The following is a 23,130-nucleotide window of genomic DNA, read 5'->3' on the forward strand; positions in this document are numbered from 1 at the left end:
ATTCTACTCTCTACCTCCATGAGATCAAGATTTTTAGCTCCCACAGTATGAGTGATAATGTGATATTTGTCTAACTGTGCCTGGTTTATTTCACTTAACAGTGTCCTCCAATTCCATTTATATTGCCGCAGATGACAGGATTTCATTTTTTATGGCTGAATAATATTCCATTGTGTATATCTGCCCCATTTTCTTTGCCTATTCATCCATTGATGAACATGTAGGTTGATTCCATATCTTGGCTATTGTGAATAGTGCTGCAATAAACATGGGAATGCAAATATCTCTTTGATATACTTACTTCCCTTCTTTTGGATATATACCCAGCAATGGGATGCCTAGATCATATAGTAACTCTGTTTTTAGTTTTTTGAGAAATCTCCATACTGTTCTCCATAGTGCTTGTACTAATTTCCATTCCCACCAACAGTGGACAAGGGTTCCTTTTCTCTTCATCTTCACCAGCATCTGTTATTTTCTGTCTTTTTGATAACAGCTATTTTAATTGGTGTAAGATGATACCTCATTGTGGTTTTGATTTGCATTTCCTTGATTAGTGATGTTAAGGAATTTTCCACATACCTGTTGGCCATTTGCATGTCTTCCTTTGACATATGTCTATTCAGATCTTTTGCCTATTTGTAAATTGGATTTTTTTTTGTTGTTATTGAGTTGTTTGAACTCCTTAGATATTTTAGTTATTAATCCCTTGTCAAATGAATAGTTTGCAAATATTTTCTTATGTTCTGAATGTTATCTCTTGACTTCATTGATTGTTTCCCTTGCTTTGTAGAAGCTTTTTAGCTTGCTATAATCCATTTGTCCATTTCTTGCTTTAGTTGCCTGTGCATTTGAGTCTTATTCAAGAAATCTGTGCCCAGACCAATGTCCTGGAGAGTTTTCCCAATGTTTTCTTCTAGTAGTTTCATAGTTTCAGGTCCTCACTTTAAGTCTTTAATCCACTTTGATTTGATGTGTGTATATGGTGAGAGATAGGGGTCTAGTTTCATTCTTCTGCATGTAGATATCAGTTTTTCCAGCACCATTTATTTAAGAGATTGTCTTTCAGCAATATATGTTCTTGGTCCCTTTGCTGCTGACCCTTTTTTCAAACACAACCAAAGCCATCTTGTCCATGTGTCCATGAGTTCTATTGTTGTAGAAACAGCCCCATATATCTGAAATGAAGCTGAAAAAAGGTATAAGAAATTCATTTCTGCCAGCTTGAATATCCAGCTCATCACACTCAGCCAACTCTCCTAACCTAGCTTGCCAAGAGCCACACGCCCACTTTGGGGACAAGAGACCCTACCAGAACCCTGGAGATGGGCATATTTGGTCGCTGATTCTCCTTGGCCCTCATGGCTATGGACTGACCTCAATTCTCTCCAATTTCACTGCCTTGCAAATGTTTTGTTGTTGTTGCATCTACTTCCCACACTGGTGTGCATACAGTATTCAAACGGATGGCTTGAAACTTTTTTTGAGACAGAGTCTCATTCTGTTGCCCAGACTGAAGTACAGTGGTGTGATCACAGCTCACTGCAGGATTGACCTTCCCCAGCTCAGGTATCCTCCCATCTCAGCTCCCCAAGGACTTGGGACTACAGGTATGCCACCACACCTAATAAATTGTTTTTGTTTTTGTTTGTGATAGAAACAGGGTCTTGCCATGTTTCCCCAGCTGGTCTTGAACTCCAGAGCTCAAGCCATCCACCCGCCTTGACCTCCCAAAGTACTGAGATTACAGGCATGAGCCACTGCTCCTGGCCCATCACAAATCTCTTAATCTCTCTGTGCCTCAGTTTCTTCATCTGTAAAATCAAGATTGTGATAATAGTACCCAGCTCACAGGCTTGTGGTGAAGATTGATTGAGTTGATAGTACAAAGTGCTTAAAACAGTGGAGGGCATACAGTAAGCACTCAGTAAGTGTTAACTATTATTAGTAGTATTGTTATTATCATTACTATTAACATTAATTAATATTAATGCTAAACACAGTATCTGATTTGGATTTTTATTCCCAGCACCTAGTACAGTACCTGGGATAGAAAGTGCTCAGGAAAAGTTTGCTGGATGGATGAATAAATAAATAAATAAATAAATAAATAAATAAATAAATAAATAAGGATGAGCGATTTCAATGCAGGGGCTGTATGTCTTCTTCTCTGTTTAGTACAAACCTAGTCCCTAATAATTCTTTAAAAATGCATGCTGAATTTTGAATCAATGGCACACGGGAAAGTTTCTGCATTTATCTTCTACAGTACAGAAAGCCTTGGAGGAACATAAAAAACCCAAAATCAGTGATAGCATTGAAGGAGTGGGGGTGGTGCCTAAGAAACTCTGGGAGATGGGGAGACCAAGTTGTGACTTTGGGAACAATTTTTAACTTTTCTAGGTTTCTGTGTTCTCCTCTATCAAATGGGGCTAAGATGAGTCTCTGGATCCTAAGAGGGCTAAACCAGATAATGCTTGCAAAGTGCACAGTTCTAGGCCTGGTACCTGCTAACTGCTCATTCAATAAGTGTTGGCTTTAAAACCATGTGTCAAGTACGGCTGACACATGCCCCTCTGCCCATCAGGCTGCAGGGCTTGACCAGAAGGTGAGGGGCCCTGATTTATGGGACAATAGCCAACTACCCAGGGGCCCATCTTTCTACCCCATCTTTCTAAATATCTTAACCAGAGGCTTCTCTTTCTTGTGCCCTCTTACCCATGATCCAGGGACAATCTAAGTAAGTTCCTGCTACTATAACCAGAACTTCTCTAATTGTCATGTGCAAGGTATTTCTCCAAAACCTTTCAAAGAAGTTCAGACAAGTCGTACCCCTTCAGCAGACTTTAAAATGAAACTGGGCATTTTCCACTGGTTTCCTCGCCCCCAACTTCCTCCCTTGGACCCTCTCCAAGTTTACGCAGCTGATGGTGTCTTGGAAAGGAGACTCGGAGCGTGATGAATCGAGCATTCAGTCACAGATTATATTCATCTTTATGCTTGCTCAATATAAACCAAACTTTTGCCTTAGTTGGTTTAAATCCAGAAAATACCCAGCAGTTTATAACTTATCTCTGACCATTCTATGAGGGCTGTATGATTAATCTTTTTTGATGTCTTTTTTTTTTTTTTTGAGACAGAATATTGCTCTGTCACCCAGACTTGAGTCCAGTGGTATGATCTCAGCTCACTGCAACCTCTGCCCCCTCAGGTCCAAGCGACTCTCATGCCTCAGTCTCCTGAGCAGCTGGGATTACAGGCACCCACCACCACGTCTGGCTAATTTTTGTATTTTTTAGTAGAGACAGGGTTTCGCCATCTTGGCCAGCCTGTTCTCAAACTCCTGGCCTCAAGTGATCTGCCCACCTCAGCCTCCCAAAGTGCTGGGACTACAGGTATGAACCACCACATCTGGCCTAAAATGTCATATATTTTGAACTGATTGACTTCTCCAAAAACTTATGGTTATTAGTTGAGAGAGAAAACTTGAGAGAAAGTTTCCCTGCACTTGGATGAGAGGAAATTAGAACAGCCTGCATCTCTGGTGCTGGGGAGTATCAAACAAGGGGAATTGGGAGAAGGATGGGGGCAATGGCATAGCTCTTTGCCTTTCAAAATTAAAAATGGGATGCTGCTTTATATTACAGATCTAAGGAATTAGAAGAGCAGCAAACCAAGCAACTAAGTTTGTTCTCTTTGCATAAACTTTAAAAAGCCAGCTTAAAAGTTCTCAAGCTTAAAATTTGAAAAATGAAAACAAATGCATGACATGTCAGAGGGGATAATTCCTACATTTTTGGAAATGTTCTCATGTTTTCTCCATTTCATCCTATGAATGAGAATGCCATCAAAGGGGAATAATGCTATTCGTAGAGTGCTCATCACCACAATAACCATTGGGCATCTCTACCCTTTACTATCTTCATTTCAATTGTAATAAATGAGTTACAAATCTATATCTGGGGCCCTAGTTATGTATTTACCATATGTTCACACCACACACACACGCACACACACACACACACACGCACATACGTGGTGACTAAGACTAAGAGTGAGCCTAAAAGAATGATTTGGAGCGGGAGCTGTTGGAGGGAATGGTAGGAAAATAACAGGGATTCACTCAGTCTCATTTTCTACTAAATTTCAATAAGGAGAAGCATGCTCAGCAAATGTTTGTTGACTATATGAATAAATGAAATGGTGCATTTAACCAGAATTGCATATTTAAATATGGTGGTAGTGTGTACAATATTAGAGGAAGGAAATGCAGGCAACAAGGAGAAGGCTTCCGCGATGATCTATGACACTGTGATATTGCCATTCTGTGCAAAGTTGCTCACATTTTGACATTCCTGCTCATTTTTAATTCCCAAAAACAAGCAACTGACCTTTCAACTTCCTTTTATTACCGTAAAATATATGCAATAGATACCCTCACCCCATTCCTCACTCACCCCCCAATTAGCTTTACCTGGTGCCTAATCCACAGTTCATCCCGGACTCACCCTATCCCTCCTTAGACTTCTCTGTATCCTTTACCCGATCCTTCCAGGTGTCCAAACAGTGTCATCCGGTGTCCTGACATGGGGCCCCAGTGGATTGACCCACGGTGGAAAGGAAGAGTGAGAAGAAATCAGAAGGAAGAATTCAGGAGTTGTGGCAACAGAGTGGATGTAGCAGAAGGGACACAGAGAGTGCCTAAAGATGACTCTTTGGTCAGCATGTGATGAAAAGAACGAAGACATTGGGGAAGTGGGGAGCAGAAGCGGATGTGGGCCCAGGAGGAAAAGGGTAGGTTTGGACTGGGGCATGCTGAGGTCAGTAGCAACATCAAAGTCCTGAGCACCCTCATGTTGTTGCAGATTCCAGACAGCAGAGAGAGATGGCAAAAGATGCATGGAAGAGAGACACAGCAGGGTCGGGTTCTGGCCTCAGGAGCCAAGGGGGAAGTACCTGAGAAGGAGATCCCCAAATGAGGTCTGTGTCAATGAGGTCATTAGGGGACTGGCTTCCATGTATGCCAGGCCATACTTCCTGGATTCCCAGCATTGAGAAGACCAAATGCTTCTACACATTTATTATTGAAGCCCCCTGCAAGTTGAAGGCAGAGGAAGTGGCCAATCTCCTAAGCCGTGTGTGACTGAGGCAGTTGTCAGAACTGTGACGAGGGAAATGCTCATTATTGTATCCCTCACTTGGCCAAATAAAGAACTTCTTAGAATTCTTCCCCTATGACAAAACGGGGCTGTGATTTGGAAAGCCACAGGCAAATTTGCTAGGGCCACGGTAACCCAGCACCACAGACTGGGTGGCTTCAAGACTGGATGGCTTCAACAGAAAGTTACTGTTGCTAAATTCTGGAAGCCAGAAGTCCAAAATCAAGGTACTTGCAGGGTTAGTTCGATCTGAGGGCTGCGAGGGAAGGCTCTGTTCTAGACCTCTCTCTTAGGCTTGCAGGCATTGGTCTTGATGTTCACAGCGCATCCTTCCTGTGCCTTCACATCGTCTTCTCTCTGAATGTATCTCTGGGTCCAAATTTCCCTATTTTAAAATAAGGAAATCAGTCCTATTGGGTTAGCGCCCACCCCCCCCTCCCTTCACTTTAACTTGATTACCTCTGTAAAGACCCTACCTCCAAATAAGATCACATTCTGGGTACTGAGGGCTAGGACCTCAATATCTGAATTCAGGGTGGGTGGGTGCACAATTCATTCCATAACATTAAGAAGGAAGGAATGAGTGCCCACGGAATCACACGCTCACTTGGGGAGAGTTCAAAGTGTGCAGAGCGGGTGGTCATAGACTTGCCTCAGGCCTTCGGAAATCCCCTGAATCTGGTTTTCCCAGTTCTCATAATCTCATTTCACCAAAATACGGCATCTCAATACATTCCATGCATTTCTGGTGTCAAACTCATTCTGGTGAATGCTAAGCAATGTCCTAACTACGTCTTAACTGGGTGATTTAACTGGTTTGGTTAACATAGATCTCTGAGGCATTTCACCCATTCCTTAAGCCTAAACAAATCTCATCCAGGTGTTTAAGATATTGCACAATATTAGACCATTTGAAGCTCCATATCCTTGGGGCAATCTAGGTTGGTGATGAAAGTGGCTGGTAACTGTTCTCAGTCTCATCGCCATAACGGAACCCTGTGTCGTGTTCCTCCGCACTGGTGTGAGGGACACTACTAAGTGAGGCAGAGTTTGCACTCAGGACAGATAAATATGGACTCATGCACAGATTCCAGCTGAGTCCCTCCAGTGTGCTAGGTACTATGTCCAGCCCCCCAGGATTCACCTGTAAGCCGGAGTCTTTTGGATGAGAGAGGGAATTCTCATATATCCACAGGCAGATGGAATTTACAAGTGGAAAGACCTAGAAGTTCAGAGACAGGGGGACTGAACCTTTTGCTTTCAGTCAGAATCTTTGCTTACGGTTGTGCAAATGTTTGCACTGGTGGGTTTCTATGCCATAATGTGCTAAATATTTTTACATTACCCTTGCACATAAGCATACTGTTGGGAGGGAAAATGAAGAGGGTAGAGTTGGTAACAAACTCAAGCTAAAGAAATGGGATTTGGATGGGTACTAAGTCCAAAGAATTAACTTGAGGAAAATGAACCAGGATTCACACAGGAGTTTTGAAACATCTCAATATCAGGACCCCTTTACCCTCTTAAAATTTACTTCGTGAGGACCTTAAAGAGCTTTTGTATGTGTGATTTATGTGTATTAATATTTATTATATTAGAAATTAAAAGTAAGAAATGGCTGCAATATGTGTTCATTCATTTAAAATAACTATAACAAATGATTTTTTAACATTAATAATGTTTTTCATGAAAAGTAACTATATTTCCCCCAAACCCCACAAAATGTAATGATAAGATTGGCATTGTGTTATATTTTTAGAAATTTATTTAATGTCTGGTCTCAGAGAAGATGGCTAAAATCTCATATCTATTTCTGTTACTTATGTTGTTTTGACTGAAGTATAAAAAGAAAATCCAGTCTTACACAGTAAAGTCAAGTCTTAGACAGATATATAGTTGGAAAAGGCAGGATTTGCGATCTCACAAAAAGAACCTAGGGACCCCCAGGGGTCCCCTGGGCACATTTTGAGAATTGTTGGACTAATAGTGGTTTTATAATCTTATTATATCCTGATTGGATTTCTCTTTCTAACTACACCATTAAATGGAAACCCACATTTCCGAATTTTAATCCATAATATGAAATTTTAGATACGGATTAGTGTCATATACATACATGCAAAGTCTTAACTCTTTCTACCTTCACGTTTAAGAAGTCGGTTTTATTATAACAGTCACTATTTTTTTTTTTTTTTGAGACAGAGACTTACTCTGTAGTCCAGGTTAAAGTGCAGTGCCATGACCTTGGCTCACTGCAACCTCTGCCTCCCGAGTTCAAGCGATTCTTGTGCGTCAGCCATCCGAGTAGCTGGGACTACAGGCACGCACCACAACACGTGGCTAATATTTGTATTTTGAGTAGAGACAGGGTTTTGCCATGTTGGCCAGGCTGGTCTTGAACTCCTGGCCTCAAGTGATCTGCCTGCCTCAGCCTCCCAAAGTGCTGGAATTGTGAGCATGAGCCACTGCACGAGGCCTAAAAGTCACTATCTTTTAGTTTGTTTGCAGTGAAAGTAATAGTTTAAAAAATAAATTAGAAACAGACACTATTGCCCAGTATCTATATTTAATCACAGAAATATTTCTTAATGCTTCCAACTCCGAAGTCCCAGACATTCTTAACTATGTACTGTAGTTATAAATAATATGAAGGCTGGAGCACAGTGGCTCACGCGAGTAATCCCAGCACTTTAGGAGGCCGTGACAAGCAGACTGCTTGAGCCCAGGAGTTCAAGACCAGCCTGGGCAACATAGTGAGACCTCTCCCCCGCCTCATCTCTACAGTAAATAAATTAGTCAAGTGTGGTGGCATGTGTCTGTAGTCCCAGCTACTCAGGAGGCCGAGGTGGGAGGATCTCTTGAGCCCAGGAGGTCAAGGCTGAAGTGAGTTGTAATTGCACCACTGCATTCCAGCTTGGTTGACACAGCGACAGCCTTTTTCAACAAGAAAAAAAAAAAAGAAAGAAAATATGTATCCCTGCACCATAGGAAATAGGAAGTATTGTGTGACTTTTTCTTGGTCTTTCGAGGAACTATGTCATGTGAATCATGATGACTGCTGAAAATGCATAGGAAGATAAAGAAAAGTGACTTGTTGCTCAACTGTTTCAAGCCCAACTCTGAGTACCAAACTGTGGCTCCCTAAACTAACCCAGAGGGCTTGACTCTGACAAAGCTCTGGCTGTAGCCATAAGACTGACCCTCAAAAATCTTACCTGAGATATCGACGGTCTCACCCTGAAAGCAGACCACAAATTGTGTTTATAATCTAGTGGTTTGCAGGATATGACGTACTACTTAAGACAGTGAATAGGGTGACCAAGTTTGGTGCAACTAGTCTGCAGATGCCAGAAAGGCTGAAGAAGCCTGCATGAAACTAAGTTTCTGGCCAATGGTTCCAGCCTAATCTCAGACCCTGGCAACAGAGAAGCACCGCTTTGTCTCCTCCTGCAGGTAGAGATTCACTGCATTCACCTTCGTAAGCTCCCCTTCCACCAACCTTGGGCACATTTTGCGTCCTATAAAGGTCCTCTCCTTGAGCACCTGCTGCTTTTCCCTGTGCTTGTCCTGTCTCACTCAGGTCTATGATTCCCCTGACGACACTCCCCACCCCCCCATCTCAGCTGTCGTTCTCAGCCTCGCTATCCACTCTCATTCCTCACCTGAGTGTTCCAGCAAGATCACTGTTCTACAGAAGCTCAACCTTCAAACTTGCAATACACATTACCTGGGTCCTGCTTCGCCTCTGTGCTCTGTGCTCAGCCCTGGTGTAAGATCAGTGTTCCTGTCACTCCATCTCCTTTTCCAGGGATATTTGCATCTTTAGTAGTAGGCTTCATTGGTGGTCCTTCAGTGGAGTGTCACAAAGAGAAGGGAAAACACTCAGGTACTATGAGGAGAAATGTTGGGTACTATTGAGAAATCACAAGGACACCTCTCACTCCTACCCCCAAAGCTACCTTAACCTATTCCTGTCAAGACAGGAGGGTTGGCCAGGTGGGGTGGCTCATGCTTGTAATCCCAGCACTTTGGGAGGCCGAGGCAGGTGGATCACCTGAGGTCAGAAGTTTGAGACCAGCCTGGCCAACATGGTGAAACCCGATCTCTACTAAAATTACAAAAAATTAACCAGGCATGGTGGCAGGGCCTGTAATCCCAGCTACTGGGGAAGCTGAGGCAGGAGAATCACTTGAACCCAGGAGATGGAGGTTGCAGTGAGCCGAGATCATGCCACTGCACTGCAGCCTGGGAGACAGAGCAAGATTCCATCAAAAAAAAAAAAGACGAAGGGTCATGCCCCAGAAAACTCAACTCGGGGTCTTTGATTTGGTGTGAATTTCCCTACTTTCTTTTTTTTTTTTTTGAGACGGAGTCTCGCTCTGTCACCCAGGCTGGAGTGCAGTGGCCGGATCTCAGCTCACTGCAAGCTCCGCCTCCCGGGTTCACGCCATTCTCCTGCCTTAGCCTCCCGAGTAGCTGGGACCACAGGCGTCCGCCACATCGCCCGGCTAGTTTTTTGTATTTTTTAGTAGAGATGGGGTTTCACCGTGTTAGCCAGGATGGTCTCGATCTCCTGACCTTGTGATCCACCCGTCTCGGCCTCCCAAAGTGCTGGGATTACAGGCTTGAGCCACCGCGCCCGGCAATTTCCCTACTTTCTTTGCTTGAAAGAAACCTGTCCTACTTTTTCTAGACTTATTTGAAGAAAAACTAATAGTGATTTCCAAGCTTCAACTGAGAATTTGTAAAGCATAGCCTATAATATCTGGCATTGTTTCCTCCAGGGCTGCTGAAGGGTCCAGGGAAAAGCCCAGGAACTTCAGGAAGGGGTTTCTTGCTGAGTGTCAATGTGTTTTTGCAACAATGACAAAATGGTATTGTGCTTTTAACACTTGATAGGAAAGGATACATTTCTTTCTGCCTCCTGGCAAATCACTGAATCTAGGGCAGTATCCGTCAGGCTGAACTTTTCCAATACACACTCACCTTTCCTTTGTGTTTGTTTTTTCTTGATAATGATTCCATTCCTAAGTTTTCTTCTTACGTTTATGTCTCTCCTGGATGTTATGCAGCCATCCAATGCTGAGTATGACACTCCACTGAATCACAGTAAGAATAGTGTTGATCTGCGTCTTCATTGCATCCATCAGTAGATTGATGCCCAGATTTCATATGGAGTAGAACTGGCTGTGAGGTTTTCTGAGATGACTGATGGATTCGGCCTCTCACTCATGGAAGGTTTTATAACCCCAGCTTATCTCCAGAGAAGGCCTCATGTGTCAGTCAAAGGTGAAAGAAGATATTCCGTTCTCAATTTTAGTGTCCCATAAAAAAGATTGGGCAAACACGGAGGAAAAGGTACTGTGTTTACTTTTAAAGAAATGTTACAGTTTTATAGTTACTGGATTGCATTCATGGATTGAGCTGTGGATTAGGAATAATAGGACCTAATGATATAATGTGGTTTATTTAAAAATGTAAACACACACTCATATTTCATGGAGCAATAGAGGAAAATTTCTTCTGAAAGAGCAAATATGCTGAGGAAAATCAGACTCATGAATTCCTGCACATTCCTAGCTTTATGACCCCATGGTTTTATTTGGTTAATGTTCACTTTCCACAGTTGGCTACCAAAATAGCTTTCCATTCCAAGGTTGTTACTGCAAAGTAAGGAGCTCAAGTGTCCCTCTCACACTTCACCGGATATTAATTGTTCAGAGCTCTTGCCCTCCCTTTCGCAATGTTCCTGATTTTCATACTTCCGATTGAGAAACTACCACATACACTGAGGATATCCTGCTTGGTCAGCAGGCTGGCTATTCTAAGTGGCAACTCTCAGGGGAGATGTCTTCAGTACTTCTCCAGAGTGTTGCTTTGGGGGGCACTCCTGTGCCGTAGTAGTTCTGATGCTTATCAGATCCAGATCATTCTACTAACAATGGTCTTGAGCCAACATTTGTTATTCAAAGGTTGCTCTCTTATTGAATTGCCATGGCTAGGCAATCAAGTTATTTAGAAACAGTGGACACTTTTAGATATGCCTTCATGGTGATTATATGGTTTTACATGAAGTTATGCAGGAAAATATCTTTTAGGAGCCCCGGATACTCAATGAGGCACCATCACATTGAACAGAAATAATTGCAAGTAGGAAGGTGATTTGAGGAAGTGATAATCCCCCAGTGGAATCTGGTTTTGAACTGTGACGTCTTATAGCATTTCACGATTGTTTTGTTAGTGCCAGGAAATCTGATCTGGGAGAAACGTTGGCACTTTTACTAAGGCTCACATCATTAAAGTTTATTTCTTTATTTGAGGGAGAGAGCTTGTTCCAAATTGGAGAAAACCAAGAGAACAGTTAGTAGGACTTAACTTCTGACTCTGTTGATGTCTTAGTTATTTATTGCTGTGTAACAAACTACCCTCAAATTTAGTGGCTGAAAACAAAAACCATTTTATTGTTCTTGATTCCGTGGGTCAGGAATTCAGACAGGGTTCAATAGGGATGGTTCACCTCTGCCCCACATGGTGTTGCCTGGGGCTCAAAGATCTAAGATGACCTCACTCACGGGTTTAGGCATTGGTGCTGGCTGATGGTGGGGGTAGCTCACTTCTCCTCCAAGGGCCTCTCTCTTTTCTCTCTCTCTCTCTCTCTTTATCTTCCCCCCACCCCCACTCCCTCACCCCACCCTTCACTCTTGCTCTCACTCTCTCTCTGTGGTCTCTCATCATTCAGCAGTCATATTTACACTGAGGTAGCTGGCTCACCAAAGGAACTGGAAATGCTCTCAAGGATCAGGAATCAGTGTCACTTCTCCCACATTCTACTGACCTGACCAAAGTAAATCTCAGGATCAACCTAGAATCATGCAGAGAAGAAAGACTCCGCTTCTTGGCTGAAAGAGCTGCATGGTACACAGGGTTTGTTGGTGGCCATTTTTTGCAGAAAAGCACTACAGTGGCTGACTCCTGGCAAGGTGTTTCTAAGTTCCTTCACTGGACAAATTAATATTAGCCAATTGCCTTAAAGAAATAGAGTTATCTTATTTGGTGGACTCCCAAATGCCATCCACACTGTGTGTAAGATGCACATTGTTTTATGCATTGTTTTAAAAGAAAGCCACCAAAAAAGGGACATGATATCAATTGTTAAGATCAATTTCAGGGATACTAAATGATGAAGGAAATATGCGTATTAGAATTAATAAAAATGGTAGTTATTCACTATATAACTCAACAGAATTTAAAAATGAATGGATAAAAATCTGAGGTGTAAAAATAGGTCACTCTTTTGATCACTGAGTCTATTAATTGAGTATCAACTTACATAGATCTTATCCTGACTAAGGTGCTGATGATCTGGCCTACTGTCTAGTAGAACAGGGCCTTAAGGAACCATTATTTCTCCCCCAACTCCTCATCAAACCATGAGGAAAAGCCTGATGAGGAAAACAAGCAATGAATCAGTAAAATGAACATTTTAAAGAATAAGAGATCCTGCGAGTGTCTGGGGGGAAATAAAGAAGGTGATGAGGGATAAGAATAAACCACCTCCTTTAGACAGGGGTGGTTACTGAAGGGCATCTGAAGAAAGGATGTTGAAGCAGAGACCTAAGGATTAAAAAGGATCAGCCATGCAAAAAGCAGAGGAAGATGCTTGTATTAGTCCATTTTCATACTGCTGATAAAGATATACCTGAGACTGGGTGATGTACAAAAGAAAGAGGTTTAATTGGACTTACAATTCCACATGGCTGGGGAAGCCTCACAATCAAGGTAGAAGGCAAGGAGGAGCAAGTGCCATCTTACATGGATGGCAGCATGCAGAGAGAATGAGGAAGACATAAAAGCAGACAGCCCTGATAAAACCATCAGATCTCGTGAGATTTATTCACTACCACGAGAACAGTATGGAGGAAACCACCCTCATGATTCAATTATCCCCTACCGGCTCCCTTCCACAACATGTGGGAATTATGAGAGTACAATTCAAGATGAGATTTGGGTGGGGACATATAGCCAAACCATATCAGTGCTCTAGACCAGGCAGAGGACACAATAAGTACAAAGGTGCTGAGATGGGAAAGAGCTTGGCACATTCTTAGAATTGAAAGTAGATTGGTTTCATTGGAGTGCAAAGAACAAATTCCTCCATTAAACATCTGTTTAAATATCTGCAAAGCAAAACAACCACAACAAAAACCAACTAGATCCAGAATTTTCCAAGTCTATCAACATCTTTGGGAGGAAAAAAATGAGCCCCATAGTAGGTTTTCTAAACTCTCTTACTAGCCAGAGGTTGAGAATGTTTCTTGGGTTTATAGGAGGTTATTCATTATGGCACTGTTTCTTAAACATGAGTAATGAAGTAACCCTTTAAATGGAAAAATATTATAAATCATTAGTGTGGACAAATCATTTTAATTATGTTTCTTTAAGATAAATGAAGTGTAAATGCTGAACATGCATAGCTCTTATGCAAATCTAAGAGTAAATCAAATGTATAAATTAAACACAAACTAAACTACAAAACTAACAAAATGAAAATTATCAATATTAATTCAGAGTAATGGTTGATGTTATTTGCTGCCACTAACTTGTTGATGTTTGGTTTAATAGTAGAAAATAAACTGATGTATTTAGTTTTACTTGTTGCAAATGTTGGCCATTGGAACTACTATTATTATTATTATTATTAGCCATTGGAACTATTATTATTATTATTATTATTATTATTATTATTTTGAGACACGGTCTCTCTCTTTCACCCAGGTTGGGTGCAGTGGCCAATCAGGGCTCAATGAAGTCTCTATCTCCTTGGCTGGAGAGATTCTCCCATCTCAGCCTCCTGAGCAGCTGGGACCACAGGGACATGCAACCATGCTGGGCTAAATTTTTAATTTTTTATAGAGACAGAGTCTCACTCTGTTGCTCTGGCTGGTTTTGAACTGCTGGGCTCAAGCAATTCTCTCGCCTCAGCCTCCCAAAGTGCTGGGATTATAGGTGTGAATCACCACCACACCTGGCCCTGGAACCATTATTGTTACTGTAATTATTGTTTTTCTTTTTAAAAAACAAAGCTTTTTTAAAACAATAGATCCATTATCTTGAAAGGCCAATTAGCCCACTCCAAAATACAATATTGAAATTTAAAAATGCTGTTTAACGAAAGAAAATTCATGGTTTTTCACTATAGCATTTACTGCTAATTGATCATTGCTAATTTGTATATACGAAGACAGGATTTCACAACAAAACCACTGACTGAATTTGTACCTCCAGCCAGCTCTGCAGTCTTTACAGCTTCATGTAGAGCTGTTCCTAGCCATTCGTTCTCCCACTGCCTTTCTCTGTGCAATGACCACAAAACCTCAGTATGTGTATTGTAATAGAATGTGGGTTTCCTTGGTATTAACATGACCATATGTTTAATGCAAATGCCCTCTAAAACTGTATGGGGGACTTCAGTAAAAGGAGGTGGTCAGGATGTTGCCAGAAAAATGGGTCCCCATCTAGATGCCAGGAGCGGGTTCTTGGATCTTGCATAGAAAAGAATTCAGGGTGAATCTCAGACCACAGTGAAAGAAGCAAGTTTATTAGGAACTACTCTGTTATTGAGTATGGCATCCTCAGAAAGCAGGAGGAAGAACATGCCGTCCTTTGTTGATGTCTCTACTTATAAGAAACTATAGAGCTATAATTATACTTAGAATGCATAGATGTGCTCACTGAAGGCAGGGGTTATTGGTGCTATCAATGATCATTAATCCTTCAACCTAAGCCTGCCATTAACATTATGTTTAAGTAAAGTGAGCTGCACTCTTAGGACATCCGGACATTTTGTAGGCCTGGTGGGAGATGTTCTGTGTGGCCATAATATTCTGCAATTATAAAAGCAGTCAGCTTACAATGTGACTATTTGCAGACCATAAGCATTCACTTTATAGGTGCTTTGTGAGTGCCTAGCTACGAGCTGTAAGATGGAGTCACTCTAGTCACGTTTTGTTAAACTAAAGGCCTAGTAATCAGAGGCTCCTCTAATGCAGGGATTCTAGAATGTATTTTTATTACTTTAATAGTATTATAAATAGGAAAACACATTTTAAATTTTTATAGATTTAATGGGCTCTGAGGATATGTCAGAAGGCTCCAGGTTGAGAAGTGGTGCACACATTAATATTCTGGTCATCTGAACTGATGTACAACCTCAAGAACGATTAACTCAATGTGAATACAGCCAGATTAGTGCATCATGGAGCCCCAGCATGGGACATCTATCTGGTTTAGAAAGAACATGAATGAGGAAATGTAAAACATATATATATAGCTAATAACATATAAAACATATATATATAGCTAATAACAATAACCAACACTTGTCTAGAGTAGCTGCTTAACACGAGGCATTGTGTTAAGCAATTGATAAATATTATGTATGATTAAAATATGTAGTTCATTTATCAGCTACCACAGACGTATCCAACAGAATAACATAATTCCAACTCGATCACTTAAAAAAAACACACACACACAGGAAGGCATTTTGTTTCTAATTTAACAACATTAGATCTAATGCTCCAAACAGAAATCTCTGAGGTGGAATTTGCTGTGGAGCAAATGGGGTTGCTGAGTGCAGAGGCCAATAACTATGGCACTGGCTTTTGAGAAAAGAAAGGCTTTATTGCAAAACCTGCCAGCAAAAAGACAGGGGTTGGGTTCAAAGCTGTCTCCTTGATTTGGGGTCTGGAGCAAGTTTATGGGCCTGAAGGGCAAGGGAAAGGATTTGGGAATGCTGGTTTGGTCTGATTGGAGGACTTCAAATTTGGCCATTTACGGTAAGGTATGTTGAGGCAGACTTTGGCCCCAGATCTTCCAGGCCAATGGACTCCTCCTTCTGAAAGCGTTCCAGTGTTCATGTTCCAGTCATGGGCTGGTCCTCTTGGTTCTTGAGGGGAGGAATCATTGGTTCTGGGTGTTGTTAGAGGTCAAAGCTTTTTCTATAGCACATGCCCAGGTTATATGACTTGCAGGTTTTTGGCTCTGTTATACCTATAACGTAACTCGACACTTTGTTATCAACGAAGTAGGCTCAGTTTGAGCTGGTCCCACAATTACAAAAGTTCCTGCCCAGTTCCCAGACCCAATCTCTCCTTGATTTCCAGACTTGAATATCAAGACGTATTTCAAATTTACAACATCAGTGATAGAGTTTGTCCAAAGATGGTTGTCAACAACTCTTTCCCTCCCTGCTTCTCGCATCAGGTGGTGAAGCCTTTCTCTCATTCCTTTGAATAGGGTCTGGCCATAGTGACTTGCTTGACCAATAAAACACAGCAGAAGTCGCTTTGTGCACTTGTTAGGCTAGGCCATAGGAATGTTTGGAACTTCCACCTGACTTTCTTGGAATGCAACCGCTTTGGACACTCCCTCTTGGAACTCAGCCACCCCTCTGTAAGAAGGCCAAGCAACATATGTTGGCACTGCCATGGATGGCCCTTGCTCAGCTCCCAGCAGAGAGCCATATAAGTGAGCCCCAGATGTCTCACTGTAACTGCAAGTGAAAAACAGAATCACCCAGCTAAGCCTAGTCAACTTACAGAAAGATGAAAGATAATAAATTGCAGCTTTAAGTCACTCAGTGTTTGGGTGGCCTTTTTACAGAGCAATAGGACACTATAAGAGTGGCCCGACCAAGTCCTTCACTTCCCCTCACAAAACTTGCTCCTCACTCTGTGTTTGCCATCTTAGGAAAAAACTTCAGCTTGATCAGGTCAAAAATCTTGGAGTCATCCTTGATCTTTTCTTTTACTCAAATGTCACATACACTCCATTAGTAAATTCTGTTGGCCCAATCTCCCAGTCATATCCCAAATTTCTCCATTTATTACTCTTTGTGTGACCCCACCATCTTGGTCCTCCTGGGAACTCATGCAGTGACTGAGGATGTACAACTAACCAGGACAGACCCAGAGAAATGAATGGGAGAGCTCTCAAACTCGATCTGGTACAAGGATTCATGTTCCTTTGAAGTTGGTCCTTTGCTCTGCACACACTTGGACTTTAAGGGTGTGTTACAGGGATGAAGTTTGCAGTAAACATGGACGCACGAACAGAACCTGTCCCCAAGTCTCTGATGAAAGTCAGAGACTCCACACAGGGATGTGCTTCAAACGCATATCCCTTGGCTAGCTTCACATACTAACCAAGATTGCTTTGCCCCCATGCCCCAAGGACTCTGTGTTGGAGCCAAAGAGCTGTAATTCTGTAGGTATTTCAAAGCATTTCAAAAACCCTAAAGGGCAGTGTATACGTATATTTACCCGGCACAATGAAGGCAAAAACCACACTCGTGAATATTTTTAGCATTTGGGGCTGTCAGAAGAGCGAGGCCCTTGGCTAAATATATCCAGGCAACTTCCCTACATTACTAGCAGGGTTTGTTTTCAATTCCTATTTCCTTCAAACAGCAGTCATATTGAAGGAAATAAGCACTGTAATAATAAATACCTCTTTCTGCATCATAAGTTATTATGGAAGTTTTTCCTATGTTTATTTTCTCTAGAATTCCTAAGTTCCTATAAATCACACTCCTAATATGAATTTTTATTGGTAGGATCTTCTGTGAAGATTCAGAGATGTGGGCCACCAACTAACATAAGAAGTAGATGCAATTTCTTACAACCATTAACTAAGTCCTCTTTATACTTCATACATATGTTAGCTAATTGACCTCTCTAACTAAACTCTGATCTATCACTATCTTTTTCAAAAAGAATGAGAATCATCTAAGGTATCTCAATGATTAATTACAAATAACAATATCTAACACACATTAAATGCTCAGTGTGATGAGTGCTTTACATGCAATATATCACTGAATTCTCAAAACAACTTTGTCAGGTAAACCCTATTATTTTTATTGTATAGAAAAAATAAACTTTTTCTGTATGTTCACATTCAACACACTTCTGTGACCAGGTATGTGGGTTTTTTCCCCACATATTCAATTCTCCTGCAGGACATCACCTGGATGTCCTACGATTCCATTCAATTCTGATTTTAACCAGAGTTGGCATAGACCTCACCAGTTAATGACTTAATCCCACAAGACAGTCCCCCATTTCAGATGCCAATCACAAGTCCTAGGTGTCAGCTGTACTTCTGATGGACTGGCTATTAATCAGAGTTCCCCCAAGACCCTCCTCAGGTTTGATCATTTGCTAGGAAGGGGCACAGAACGCAGAGGAACAATAACTTACCATTACCAGTTTATTGTGTTAAAAAAGATAGGATAAGGGATATAGGTGAACAGCCAGATGAAGAAATACAGAGGGTGAGGTCCAAAAGGGGCCGGGTGCAGGAGCTTCTGTCCTCATGGAATTGGAATGTGCCATGCTCCCAGCTTCTGTGTATGCTTCCCGATCCGGATGCTCCGTGAAACTCATAGTTGAGGGATTTTTATACAGGAATGACCAATTAGTAACTCAATCTCCAGCCCCGCTTTCCTCCTTGGAGGATACAAAATGGGGCTGAAAATTCCAATCTTCTAATCATAGCTTAATCTTTCTGATGACCAGCCCCTTCTAGGAGTCTAACAAGAGTTGCCTTATTCAAACAAAAGAAGCTCCCATTACCCAGAAAATTCCAAGGAATTAGAATCTTTGTATCAGGAATCAGGATCACAGACTAAATGTTAGAACAATAATGTACCTAGCACTTCTATCATTCAGGAAATTACAAAAGTTTAGGAACTCTGTGGTGGTGGCACGTTATATACATATTTGATGGCAGGGACTATATATATTTTTTATTGTTACCTTATCATGACCATTTTACAGATGAGGAAACTAAGACACAGTATGTTTTAGTAACTAGCCCAAAGTCTCGCAGCAGATAAATGGAGGAATTGGGATTCCAACCAGCATCCATCTGACAGCAAAGCCAATAGTCATAACCACTGTGCTATTCAAACTCGCTTCAGAGGTCTATACCACAATGGAGTGTGGGCACAGCGGTGGTTGGCAAGTAGGGCAGTTTCCAACTTGTTTATCCAACATACTAATAACAAACATATTTGGTCATTGAGGTATTGTGATTTATAATAAGAAATATTATAATATAATCTTAATGTAATCTCAGAAGGGTATCTTTTGTATGCTAAGGTGGAGATGAGTAATGGCTGGGGCCTCCTGGAGAACCTTGAAGGGAGACTAGCTGCTAGGAGAAACAACTAGGTAATTAGAGGGTTAGAACTTTCAGCACCAGCCTCTCACCTTCAGGGAGGGGCTGAAAGTTGAGTTAATCACTATGACCAATGATTTAAATCAATCATACCCTATACAGTGAAATCTCCATAAAAATCCAACAGGACAGGGCTCAAAGAGCTTTTGGGTTTGTGAACAAGAATCCGTCCATGTGCTCAGAAGCCGACACACCCCAGCTCCACAGGGACCGAAGTTCCCGTGCCCTGCACCATTCCGGACCTCACCCTGTGTATCTCTTCATCTGGCTGTTTATCTGTAGCCTTTGTAATAAACCAGTAAACATAAGTGTTTCCCTGAGTCCTGTGAGCTGTTCTAGTAAATGACTGAACCTGAGAAGGGGGTCATGGGAACCCTTGATTCAGAGTACAGATCACAAGCTGGGACTTGCTGCTGGCACTGAAGTAGGAGGCATTCTTACGGGGTTTGTGCTCTGTATTCATCAGTGCAGCCTGGAATTGGACATCCAGTTGGTGTCTGCAGAGAACTGGAAAATTATTCCCACACAGAATAACCCCTATTCATTTGGCAGCTAGAAGTGAAGTGTGAGTGAAAAAAACAGTTTGTTTTTCTCACTCAGCTGCAGAACCTTCCCCTACCCTCAGACCCAATACTGGTAACATTTCTGGAAAGGGAGCCCCTTTCAGCCTGCATTCCTCCCACTAGAGGACTCTGTCCTTCCCTGATTCTGCTCCCTCCACTCTCTCTCTTTCTATCTAACCTCTCTACCCAGTGCAGCTCCTCTCCTGGGCCCCTGTCCTCCCAATCACCTGCACGATTACCAATTACCAGCCCTCCAGTTTACTTCCATTAAGGATTCCATCGTCCAGTCTTCAGTCTGCTCTCCAAAGGCATGATTTTCCATAGAAAAAAAAAAGTGTTAGTTTCAAACAACCAGCTTACCAACAGGCTCTATCCATTTGAATGGACTGTTCAAGATTATTTTATAGTGAAAATTGCTATCTAGCCACATCTCTCCAAATCTAACAGTGAAAACTATGCTTTTGATATATGTCAGGATGAAGTTAAGTCAAAGTTTCCTGTTTCACTTTTTACTGTACTTATGTAAATCAATCATTAGTGGACTCTTAAGTGGTTTCCTAATGCCAGAAATGATTAGTCACTTCAATGTGTTAATGGCACATTTTGTGAAATCTTTTCCAATGCAAAAACCACACAGCATCTGGGCTTCCTGTTCTGTATTTCTTTTCTGGCCTTCACTATCTTGAAATTATCTGCTGCATATTTTTTACTTCTGCTTAGTTATTGGCAGTATTTTCATTCTCTACACTTTTCTTCTCCTTATATTCTTTTAGGCTAGTCTTTGAAATGTCAGTCTCTGTCCATTGAAACTACAATAGGAAAAAAGGAGAAAACGAAATTGATGTCTTTCATGTTGCAATGGTAATACGTTTCGTTTATAAAAATCAATTTTTTTTACCAGTAAAACATGAACTTTTGACCTTCATTGATCAGAAAAGAAAATTGGATCAGTCTGAAAATGCCTTTCTCAAATAAGTCACACCATCCTTAGAACAGTGATGCAGCAGTTCTCAAGCTTGAGTACACATGGGAATCACCTGGAAAGCTTGTAAAAACACAAGTTGCTGGGTCCCATCCCTAGAGTTTCTGATTTAGTAGGTCTGCGGTGGTTCCCTGAGAAATGACATTCCCAACACGTCCCCAGGTGAAGCTGATGCTGCTGGTCGGCAGACCACACTCTGAGAACAATTGGTGCAATATCAGAACTCGTAAAGGTCTTGGAAATAATTTCTGCCTTACTTAGCGCGCTATTGGTTGCAACTTACAAAATCCCACTCAGACTGGCCTGAGTGCAGAAGGGCATTTATTGGAAGCAGTTGGGATATCTGTCAGACTCCAAAATGAAGTTGAAAAATCAGGCGGAATATGGCACCATTAGGGAGCACCAGGAAGGATGCAGTTCTCAGAGAAGAGTGGTGTAGGCTCAGCAGAGACTCCAAGCAGCGTTACTGCATTATCTCAGCTCCCGTTTTTCAAAAGAGAACTGCAGTTTGAGCAAATTAAGAGCTTGCTACGGAGCATACAGCTAATAGTGGCAAAGCCAAAGCCTGGAAGTGGTGAGTAGCAATCTGTATCTCAGCCAGTGGTATGCTGGAGCTGTGGGTACCAGCCTCAGAGAGCTGGTTGTTAAATATTCAGGAATCTTTTGAGCAGGTCAACCTTGGTAGCCGGAAGTTGGCCACAGTCAGAATACTTACACAGAAATATTGGCTAATACTGCAGACCAGGATCTTTTTTCTTTCTCTCTTTCTTTTCAAAGAACAAGCGTACCAGCACACAATTGCCTAATTCCACGTAGGGAGGATTTAGAATCAAGGCAGATGCCATATATTGGACAAGAGGCAATCCCAGTGTGCAGTTTTTTCCAGTAGTAGCCATCCCCAATCCCACTATTGGCTGATGGCCCTGGTGCTGCCAGCTAGACCTCTTTTCTTTTTCCTTTTCTTTTCTTTCTTTCTCTTTCTCTTTTTCTTTCTTTCTTTTTTTTGTTTTTTTTTTTAGACAGAGTCTCGCTCTGTTACTCAGGCTGGAGTACAATGGCATGATCTCAGTTCATTGCAACCTCCACCTCACAGTTCAAGCAATTTTCCTGCCTCAGTCTTCCGAGTAGCTGGGATTACAGGCACTCACCACCACACCCGGCTAATTTTTGTATGTGGTTTCACCATGTTGACCAGGCTGGTCTTCAACTCCTGACCTCAGGTGATACACGTGCTCAGCCTCCCAAAGTGCTGGGGTCATTCTTTTCCTCTTGAGACAGAGTCTTGCTGCTCTGTGTGTCCCAGGCTGGAGTGCAGTGGCACAATCTCAGCTCACTACAATCTCTGCCTCCTGGGTTCAAGCAACCCTTCTGCCTCAGCTTCCAGAGTAGCTGGGATTACAGGTGTGTGCCACCATGCCCGACTAATTTTTGTATTTTTTTGGTAGAGATAGGGTTTCACCATGTTGGCTAGGCTGGTCTCAAACCCCTGACCTCAGTGATCCACCCACCAGGCCTCCCAAAGTGCTGGGATTACAGGTGTGAGCCACCATGTCTGGCTTAGACTCCACTTTGTATGTCCAATCTTTCAAACCTCTCTTCTACACATGAGTGGTGCTCTCTGTCTAACACACGTCCACAAAACAAGCCCACCATCTATCTCATTGTCTTTGTGCCTGCTCTTGTTTCCAGATTCAAAGCCAGTTCCTTCCTAACTGTTGAACAGTAGAACTTCAGAATTAAAAGAATAAGACAAGCCTGAGCAAGTGTGTGTAAAGCCAAAATAAGTGTCTTTAAGAGACTCGCTTAAAAAAAAAAAAAAAAAGAGTAAGGCAGCCAATAAGCAAATTCTTCCTAGGGATATTGACTTCTTGCGTAGCTATTTAAATAAGGCATTTCATGTGCAAATTGCACTAGACTTCTCTCTCCAGGCTCCCTTTGTGTGGCTTGGCTGCCCACTACCTCATTCCCATCAATGGACAATGGCTGGGAGAAAAAGCCTCCGTGACTGTAAGTGATTCCCCAGACCGCTGGCCTCTGCCACCTGTCACCGAGCCCACTGACGCACCTCCACTGTCACGTTGGCAGTGCTCCATGCAGTCTCTTGTCCCATATTTCTTAAGAGGCACAAATTACATTTACTTTACTGACCACAAGCCAGCACTGGGAGCTGGGAGGGTCAGGG

The 23,130-nt window shown here is 42.0% G+C and overlaps 2 long non-coding RNA genes across 3 annotated transcripts in view; both read right to left on the reverse strand.

The window, feature by feature from the left end:
* Nucleotides 1-23,130, reverse strand: part of LOC116274519 — an 81,491-nt gene that overhangs the window by 10,898 nt on the left and 47,463 nt on the right. The window lies entirely within an intron of this gene.
* LOC103882983 lies at nt 657-9,228 on the reverse strand. The gene is made up of 3 exons (XR_645000.4): nt 8,887-9,228; nt 4,509-5,544; nt 657-1,189 (listed from the first exon to the last, which is right to left on the reverse strand). It is a non-coding gene; the product is annotated as an uncharacterized LOC103882983 (long non-coding RNA).

This window comes from Papio anubis, chromosome 4 (genome assembly GCF_008728515.1).
Source record: "Papio anubis isolate 15944 chromosome 4, Panubis1.0, whole genome shotgun sequence".
NCBI lineage: Eukaryota > Metazoa > Chordata > Mammalia > Primates > Cercopithecidae > Papio > Papio anubis.